Below are 11,381 nucleotides of genomic sequence, written 5' to 3'. Positions count from 1 at the left end.
CTAATACAACCTAATTCCCTACAACCAATGCTTTGATACCAAATGTGACGCCCCGTACAAAACCATCGTGTACGGATCATCAATCAACAGGATCATTACATGGTCAAACACTATATGCTGTTTGAAAACCAGTTTGCATTCATAAAAAGATAACGTTTTACAAAAGATAGCGCGCATCCTACGAATAGGAGCATAAACATAATTATTTGACCCTAAGGTCTTTACAAAGCCATTGTTTGAAATTAACATAAACTACGAATGCAAAAGAAAAGTTCCATGAATGAGACATCTCTAGTAATGCATCGGATAACTAATACATCAGGTCCTTAACAGCAATTCAATAACAGCATGAGAGCAAATCTAACAGCGGAAGCAAGAAAAATCTAGGCACCTGAGAAATACACGCTTAAAAGTCAACACGAATGTTGGTGAGCTATAGTTTAAGTTGTAACAGTAACGTAAGATAGGCCACGAGATTTCAGTGTAACAAACAGTATGAAAAGTATATGTATAACCGTGGGCACCCGGTAACTAGACTTAACGTTTATAACCCCCTAAAAGTACACTTGGCGAGTGCGTATGTTCACGAAGTATTAAACACCCGTTAAATGCTAGCGCAACTAGCCCGAGTGGGGATGTCAAACCCTATGGATCCATATATTAGATTCGCGTTCACCGGTTCAAAAACCAATGACTAAACGTTACCGTGCTAAGGGGAATGTTTATGCCGTTGTATAACCCACACACATATAAAGTTTAAGTACTCGTGCCTAGTATGTAAAACGTAAAAAGCGCATGTATTCTCAGTCCCAAAATAGTTAAAGTAAAAATGGATGCTATAACTCACAGTGATAAAAGCGGTAAAGTCGGTAATGAAAGTACACAAGTAGTAAGTCGGTCCGAAAGGTCGTCAACCTAAATCAAAGGTTACTAGGTCAGTAGGTTGTCTTTATAAATTCTAATAGTGCATAAAATAAGTTTAAGTGTCATCATCATCATCATTCATCATCATAAAAGCTAAGTAAGTTCGACAAGAATAGAGATCAAAACAATAGGCTGAGTTCGGTCAGCTGCTACGACCTCTACGTAAATCGAAAAGATGTATAGTCAATGGCTCTAGCTCCGTATATGAGTCCCCTAACAGTTGAACAATTTTCAGAACCTAACTCGTCTTTGTTTGACTGTGGCGATGGTTTAAGTGCGAGTAGGTCAGAAATTTCAGCACAACGTTAATAGGGTGTAGTGACACTCGGAGGGCCATAAATCCTAAACCGTAACTCGGATTAGGATGAGGTCTAAACGGAAAATCATATAATCGAACCGAACTAACTGAAAATCAACTTTTAAGTAGCCCAGGTGGTCTGATCAGATACGAAAATCAGTGGACAAGTGCTCTGGTGGGGTTCTTGGTGCTTGATGCTCATCACGGTTCTCATCCTTGATGCTTGTAGCTTCAAGTGTACAACTCGTTGATGGTTTAGCATCACTTTTGACCAAGATTCTACCATCACTACACAATATGTTTAGACCAAGTGGTAACATAACTCATTTGAGAGTCTTAGATGGATGATGAACCAAGGTTACATCATATCCTTAGTCTTAACACAATTACAAGTCCTATTTACAACAAAGCTACAAACTTTACATCAATCAAACAAGTATGAACATGATCTAAGTCAAATGAAGTGATGGAACCCTAAGCTAGAGAGCTTGGATCCATTTCACACGAGTTACAAGGTTACAAAGCTAGAAAGCTTGAACCTTTGAGTGTTCTTGAAGATCTTGAAGCATTAAGCTTGGATCTTGAAGATACATGAAGATTACAAACAAAAGTTTGAATCTTTTTCACAAAATAACAAGATTAAAGTAAAAGAAAGATGAATCTACAAAGTTGGTGAAGATTCAAAGCTAGAAAGCTTGAATCTTCAATGTTCTTGAAGGATTCATGCTTGAATCAACAAGATGTAACCAAGATCAAAGCTAAATGGAACTTGATCTTCATATAATGATGATGATGGTAAACGAAAATGATAAGGGAAAGAGGAAGAAAAAGAAAACTTACAAGTGATACTAGAAAGGAAAGAAAGAAAGAACAAGTGTGTGTGAAAACCAAATGATCAAGTGTTGGAATGAGAGGCAAATGACTAGTATTTATAAGCAAATGAAATGACAAGGATTGATGACATGGACAAGGCCATGGTGGCCTTGGTTTTTAAAAATATAGCGTTAAACTTGGCTAAGATCCCTGTGGAACGAACCGGACTTACTAAAAACTACACTACTGTACGATTAGGTACACTGCCTATAAGTGTTGTAGCAAGGTTTAGGTATATCCACTCTATAAATAAATAAATAACTTGTGTAAAATTGTATCGTATTTAATAGTATTTCCTAGTAAAAATATAACTATTTTGTATACACCTCGCATAACATCAAGTATTTTTGGCGCCGCTGCCGGGGACCTGCTTAAACGCCGGAAGTGAAACGCTATATATATATATATATATATATATATATATATATATATATATATATATATATATATATATATATATATATATATATATATATATATATATATATAAAATATTTTTATTAAGTTTTAATACGTTTTAAATTTTAAGAATAATTAAAAATATAAAAAAAGAAAAATATAATATATATATATATTTTTAAGAGTTTGTTAAATATATATAAATTATAAAATATTTCTATTTCTATTTTAGTTTGTAAAAATATAAGTTTTTATTTAATTAATTATAAAACAGAAAATTAAAAACAGAAAAAAAAAAAATAAGTAAAAGAATCGGGCTACACTGTAGCAGCCCAATTTGTGAGCTGAATATTTGGGCCATGCGATCGCATGGATCCGAAATCAAAAACTCATGCGACCGCATGAGAAGTTCTGACACGCGGCTCTAAACCTGGTACAGAAATAATTACGGAGTATTAATTTTTATTATTATTATTAAAACCCTAATTAGGGTTAGTTATTAAATTAATTTAGTTTTAGTTTTATTTATTTAATTTGTTTTTTTAGTTTTAATTAGTTTTAATAAATTATAAAATTAATACTTTTATAAATAAATAATATAAAAATAATATTTTTATAAAAATTGTACTTTTTACAACTTTAAGTTTATTTTTATATTTTGTATCTTTTTATTTGTTTTACCGTAATATTTGTATTTTTCGTTCGTATTTAGTTTTAAGTCATAGTTTTTGCCATAGTTATTTTTATTTCTAGATTTTTAGGCTTTGCCGTAAAATCCCTTAAGTGCTTTTTCTTTAGACTAAGATTTAAGTGCTTTAGAATTTTGCGACGCCGTTTTATAAATTTTAGTACTTTTTAAGTTATTACCGTTTTTGATATATTATTTCTTTTAAGCTTTAATACTTTTAGACGCAACTTTTAATTTTTAGTTTTTAGACTTTTAAGTTTCGACGCGCTACGTTCTTTTTATTATTTTTCTACCTTTTATTTTTCGACGTTTTTCGACGCGTTCTTTTTCTTTCTTATTTCTCGCTGCTCTAGTTTTTAGGACATAGAATTTTCTATTTCTTCTCTAAAATTTCTTTAAATTTCAACGAAAAATTATTTTAAGCGGTTAAATTGATAGACATCCAAATTTTCTGGTTCGTAGTAATAGTTGGATTTGTTAGTGGCGAGTTGTGGGCTTCTAATTTAAAGGGTCCTGGCTACCTGCTGCATCTATTGGCTATTCGAAACGTGGGCAAAATCAGAAAAGTCTATTAATTTGATAACTTATATAATTTTTATCTTTATAACTAATAGGATATTCAGTGAATGCACCAAGCAAAACGTTCACCACCTTTCATACGTTCACCACCTGTAACTCGATTAAGACATCTTGCCAATATTGTCGTTGATTTTTCTTTAGAATCGTCATCTAGTCGACCAAGTACTTCAATTCAAATTTCCGATAATCTATTTTTTGAACCCGACTTTACTACCGAGAACCCGGAGGATATTCAAGGACAATTACAAGCTGAACCACTAATCATTCCTCCTGAACCACAAACCGTTAAATCAGAATCCTCTAGTGATTCATATTCAACAATTTCAATTATGGAAGTAACGGAACCTCTTAGTATGGAAGATCGAATGAGAGCCACACGTACGAGCCAAGGTCACGCCATTATTAAACCAGACATTAATGTGCCAGATTATGAAATCAAAGGACAAATCCTACACATGGTAACTAATCAATGCCAATATAGTGGTACGCCAAAAAAAGATCCAAACGAACATCTTCGTACCTTTAATAGGATCTGTACTCTATTTAAAATCCGAGAAGTGGAGGATGAACAGATCTATCTCATGTTATTTCCCTGGACTTTAAAGGGAGAAGCCAAAGATTGGTTAGAATCGTTACCTGAAGGGGCGATTGATACATGGGATGTTTTAGTTGAAAATTTTCTTAAACAATTCTTTCCGGAATCTAAAGCCGTGAGACTTCAAGGAGAAATTGTTACATTCACGCAAAAGCCAAATGAAACATTATATGAGGCATGGACAAGATTCGGAAAGTTATTGAGAGGATGTCCGCAACACGGTTTAGACACTTATCAAATAGTACAAATATTCTACCAAGGTATCGACATTGCTACACGAAAAGACATCGACATAGCAGCTGGTGGTTCCATTATGAAGAAAACCGCAACTGAAGCTCACAAAATTATTGATAACACAGCCTCCCACTCACATGAGTGGCATCAGGAAAAAGATATTTTTCGTTCATCTAAAGTGGCTAGATCCAATTCTAGCCATGACTTTGATTCCGTTTCCGCAAAAATAGATGCTTTCGAGAGATGAATGGAAAAGAAGAATAAAGATATTCACTCAATATGAATCAGTTGTGAGCAATGCGGTGGACCACATTTAACGAAAGATTGTCACATCGAGCAAACGATGGAACAACGAGAGAATGTTTCCTATATGAACCAAAGGCCGGGAAATAATTATCAAAATAATTATCAACTGCCAAGGCCAAACTTCAATCAAAATTAAAACATTCTTTACAATCCAAATGGACCCAACAATAACTCGTATAACCAACAAGGTCCGAATAACCAACCAACTCAAAACAACACTTTCAATCAACAAAGACCTAGCTTGTATAAACCACCACAACAAATAGAAGAGAAAAAGCCAAATCTAGAAGAAATGATGGCAAAGCTAATGAAATCTCAAACACAATTTATTTCATCTCAAACCCAAACAAATGAGAGGTTTGATCAGTCATTAAGAACTCAACAAACTTCCATTTTGAATCTAGAAAAACACGTAGGAACTCTTGCTAGCATGATGAGTGAGAGGGAACAAGGAAACTACCGAGTGATACTGAAGTAAATCCTCGGAATGAGAATGTTAATATGGTTTCAACGAATTCTGAAAAACCAGCACAAAAAGATGGGAAGGTTTTTGATGTGAGTAACAATGAAGAAGTTACACCACCACCATCACCCGAGTATGTAAAGCCAGTGGTGGCACCATACAGACCACCCATCCCGTTTTCAAGAAAAGGAGTTGAGTATGAGCAAGTAATAGGTAATAAAGTTTGTAAAACCTCTGGAAAGAAGAAGAAGAATAAGAAAGTACAAGAAACAAAAACTGTAAAGATAAACCCGGTGAAGACAGTTCCACCGAAACCTCCACCCAGGTTGGGTGATCCTGGTGAATTTATTGTTCCTTGTCTACTTAGTGATTGTGTCATGTATGATGCACTAGCAGATTTAGGTGCGAGTGTGAGTGTTATGCCTCTTTCATTATATAAGAGATTAGGAGTAGGTGAGTTAAGTCCAACAGAGATGAGTGTCCGACTCTTTGATCAAACCATTAGGCACCCAGTTGGAATTGCTGACAACCTACCCGTTCAAGTGGGTAATTTAACCTTTTTAGTCGAATTTATTGTCATTGACATAGAAGAAGACTCAAACATTCCTCTAATTTTAGGTCGACCATTCTTAGCATCTACCAGGGCGTTACTTGATGTAATAGAGGGTAGAATGACACTTAGTGATGGTGAAAAATCGATCACCTTTGTGAGTCGAAAGTCTAAATCTCCACCAACCAAAACCGTTGAACCAACAAAAACGATTGGTAAGAACCATGTTGTTATACCAACTCTAACGGTAGTGCTTAGCAATAATAAAATGCCTAAGTGTGGGGAAGATGAAGTAACACCTAATGATGACCTGATAACAAAGAACCCCGTTGTTGATACAAAATTAAATGACTCCGTTATTAACAGTTCAATGAAGAAACTTATTAAACGAATTCGCGATGCTAGAACCAAGGGGAACTTTAAGTTATGTAACCGGTTAGTATTCAATCTATCTCCTAGAGAAAAGGCGAAACTAGTTGAATTTGTGGATATTACACAGGAATCCGACCAATGGCTTAAAGCAAAAGTCACAGATATGCAAGTTGATTATGGTCCAAGAGAAACTGACAATGAAGTTAACCACAATTTCGACACCACAGCTACCTAAGTGTGGGGCGATTCAAATGTTCTAAGAAATAATGCTGTCTAGGGTTAGTTGTTCTTCTCGTGTAGTTCCGAGAATGGAATTCGATTGGTCTTTTCCGCTAGCAGACACTAAAGAACTAGTTTTCTCCCCCCATTCTGATTTTTTCAAATATTTTGTAGGTTTTATATGAAATTAATATGCTTTTTAAATTTAATTTTTGTGTGATTTTAAAAAACAAAAATTACTTTATTTCATTAAGTTTAAAAAAAAAATGATTTCTAAAATTCATCGTAAGTTGAAGACTAGGTCATGGAATCGAAATTTTTTTACCCGAGGGCGGGGCGACAAATTTTGTTATCATTATTTTTTAATTTTATTGATCTAAAGTATATAAAAAACCCAAAAATCTTTGCTTTTAAAACAATCACTTTAACGACAAATTTTAAATTTTGTCGAGGGACGGACTAGGTAAACATACCGAAACTACCTAAAGTAAAAGGAAACAAAATTTTAAAACTATTATTCATTTAAATTGTTTTATAAAGAAAATATATATATATATATATATATATATATATATATATATATATATATATATATATATATATATATATATATATATATGTATATATATATGTTTGTATTTTATGTTATGTACAAAACAAGGTAAAACAGCGCACTTTTAAAGATTAAGTTCAGCAAGAGCTACTAATTTTGACGATAAGACGCAAAACATATGTGAAATTACAACAAAAGGAATGAATGATGAGGCGCGCCATCTATCATTCGACGACCTTAGTAATTACAAACTGGGTATTTTAATCACTTTACTATACTAATCACCCTCATGAATTATAGTCTGATTTCATGCAAATGAGGACATTGCATGATCTCAAGTGTGGGGAAGGGTTATAAATTCTCTCAGGTTTGCACTTGGTTTATTTGCCAAATTTTGTGAAAATTTGAAAAAATTTCAACTAAATGAATTCAAAATCATGTTTATACATATTTATGAACGATAAAAACTAGGTGTTAACACCGAAATTATCGTTACCTCGGAAAAGACATAAATTGAGAAACAACCTAAAACGCTTGAATTCATTTAAAATGGAATAGAAGAGAATAAAAAGGCAAAGAAAAGAATAAATAAAAGCTAAGTGTGGGAAGAATTTACCAATTTCTTTAAAACACATATCACATATTTGGTACAGATTATTGCAGGTACTTTTGCTTTGGACTAAACTAATCAGTTTTACCCGATTTACTGTAATACATTTGAAAGAAAAGATGGATCTACACGATGAATCAATTCCATCATTAAAATAAAGTAAAGTCTTCAGAAAAAGACACGCGCTTCTTGATTTAGGTCAGGAAGTTGTCGTCCAGACCAGCTGTAGGTTGACGAAAAATCTAGAAAAGTTATCTCTAAAATCAGCAGGAAATCCACGGACCTCAGCATCAAACAGGGTCGCCAAGTGGTCAGATTTATCCTAACCATGAGAAGGATTTATCTCGTAAAATGGGTAGGGCGCCGTGCAAATTAGCTTGATAAGACTAATGAATCAGACCCCCCAGAAAGGATAATCTCCTTAAAGATTAAAAATCAGCTTTTAAGACTGATATTACTCAATCCTTGAGATTGACCTTAAAGATTGAGAATTCAAACTCATGGAATTCGATGATATCTAAACTCGATCTTGAACGATAAAATATTTTGATCAAAATTACAAACCGATTGTTTTCTGAAAACCCATTTTTAATGCGTTCATTACCATTGAACGTAAAAACCTAGGAATTCACCTGGAATTCATTAGGTCACCTGAACCAAATCGGGTGTCAACCGTAAGAACGGTAGTTGCATAGCATGGTTGAAGACAGGACCTTGTGCCAGACCGAAAAACTATAGGGTGATCTTTACTATTGCTCCTACAAAGGATAGTAATTGCATCCGACACGATATAGACCATAATCAAAAGCATGTCACGGGACATTGCCTTAACAGTTGCTTGTTCAACGCTTTCCTTTACAACTGGACGGTAGTTTACCAAAAGGTAATATACGGAGCAAATATACTGGACGTGTTGCTTTCCCAATATAAGGTTAGCAAATGGGTGACACAAAACCATAAGTTTTGAGCTAAAATTTTCAAATCTGAAACCCACCAAACCCACAAAAACAATTTTCAAACACCGGTGAAGGGTTATTCCGAAAAACTTATCTAGGGTAAAAGCTAGAATGAATTTTCAAAAGATCAAATGTTTCCTAAAGATTCAATTTCCTTAAAGGATCTAAATTTTCATAGTCATGTAGGACTGTAAACCACATCATTACTATCACTGTTTATACCGCTATATTAAAATCACTGATGTATAAAGTGTGAGAATAAAAAAGTGATTCAAGTGAAGTGTGATTTTATTTTAAGTTCTGTATTGCTTGAAGACAAGCAACGCTCAAGTGTGGGGATATTTGATAGTGCTCCAAATGAACATATATTTAGGCACAATATCTTTCCAATAAGTAAAGCTTTTAGTTGCAATTGTTCTATTTTTATGTAATATTCGTTTAAATAAATAAGTGCGAAGGAAAAAGAAGAAAATGACGATTTGAAGAAGCAAATGACCAAAAAGCTCAAATGTACAAGATATAATTCAAGTGGTTCAATTTATTGATGAGAAACGTCCAAAAATGATAAGAGTACAAGCCACAAAACGCAAAGTACAAGATATTAAATAGTACGCAAGGACGTTCGAAAATTCGGAACCGGGACCAGAGTCAACTCTCAACGCGCGACGCAACAGAGCTAAAATTACAAGTCAACTATGCACATAAATATAATATAACATATAAATAATTCTTAAAATTATATATATATATATATATATATATATATATATATATATATATATATATATATATATATATATATATATAAAATAAAACTTCGGCAAATAAGAAAACAAAAATATGTGAGCTGTCTCAGGCAACCATGCGATCGCATGGCCAGAAGGCACAAAATCCATGCGATCGCACGGGCATCAGAATATGGCCAAGTGCTATAAAAAGCGACGAATTGAACGAGTAATATACAACATCTTTTTCTTTCTTCATTCTCTCAACATATATATATATATATATATATATATATATATATATATATATATATATATATATATATATATATATATATATATATATATATATATATATATATATATATATATATATATATTATAATTTTAATTTTAATTTTAATTTTAATAATAATAAGGGTATGTTAGCGAATGTTGTAAGGGTGTAAGTCAAAATTCTGTCCGTGTAACGCTGCGCTATTTTTAATCATTGTAAGTTATGTTCAAACTTTTTAAATTAATGTCTCGTAGCTAAGTTATTATTATGCTTATTTAAGCCGAAGTAATCGTGATGTTGTGCTAAATATTAAAATTGGGTAATTGGGCTTTGTACCATAATTGGGGTTTGGACAAAAGAACGACACTTGTGGAAATTAGACTATGGGCAATTAATGGGCTTTATATTTGTTTAATTAAATGATAGTTTGTTAATTTAATATAAATATTTACAATTGGACGTACCTATAAATAATCATATACACTCGATCGGACACGATGGGCGGGATATTTATAAGTACTAATAATCGTTCATTTAATCGGACACGGGAATGGATTAATAGTCTATGGACTTATTAAAATAGGGGTGAATTATATATAAGGAAAATTGGTGTAATTATAGTTTAAGTCCCCAATTAGTTGAAATATTTGACTTCAGATATAAGGATAATTTGACGAGGACACTCGCACTTTATATTTATGACTGATGGACTGTTATGGACAAAAACCAGACGGACATATTGAATAATCCAGGACAAAGGACAATTAACCCATGATAATAAACTAAGATCAACACGTCAAACATCATGATTACGGAAGTTTAAATAAGCATAATTCCTTTATTTCATATTTAATTGCACTTTTAATTATCTCACATTTATTTACTGTCATTTTATTTAATTGCACTTTTAATTATCGTACTTTTTAATTATCGCAATTTTATTTATCGTCATTTTATTTATCGCATTTTTATTTATCACAATTTCATTATCGTTATTTACTTTACGCTTAAAATTAAGTTATATTTATTTTTAATATTTTACATTAGGTTTTAACTGCGACTTAAGTTTTAAAATCGACAAACCGGTCATTAAATGGTAAAAACCCCCTTTTTATAATAATAATACTACTTATATATATATATTTATATATATATATATATATATATATATATATATATATATATATATTTTTTTTTACAACTATAGTTTTTAAAAATATAGCGTTAAACTTGGCTAAGATCCCTGTGGAACGAACCGGATTTACTAAAAACTACACTACTGTACGATTAGGTACACTGCCTATAAGTGTTGTAGCAAGGTTTAGGTATATCCACTCTATAAATAAATAAATAACTTGTGTAAAATTGTATCGTATTTAATAGTATTTCCTAGTAAAAATATAACTATTTTGTATACACCTCGCATAACATTAATTATTCATGTTGATTACTTTCGTTTATATTTTAAAACGTGTTATTAAGTATGTAGTTACTTAACTTGATCCTCGAATGCTTTTATGTCCGTTAGTGTCACTGGAAGTTTAATTTAGAACGAGCTATGTACCCTATACACGATTAATTTTGGTCATAATTGGAATATTATGACTACGTAAAACTAATTGTTATTTTCTAATAACAATTACTTGGCTTATTGGTTGCTTAATTACACTTAGTAATTTACTAATGCACACTAGTTAGTCTTGTTAGACTTTCTACCTTATTGGACTTAAGCCCACCTACTCTAGTTATTGGACTTTTGA

Source organism: Rutidosis leptorrhynchoides, chromosome 7 (assembly GCF_046630445.1).
Source record: "Rutidosis leptorrhynchoides isolate AG116_Rl617_1_P2 chromosome 7, CSIRO_AGI_Rlap_v1, whole genome shotgun sequence".
NCBI lineage: Eukaryota > Viridiplantae > Streptophyta > Magnoliopsida > Asterales > Asteraceae > Rutidosis > Rutidosis leptorrhynchoides.
This window is presented reverse-complemented; position numbering follows the sequence as displayed.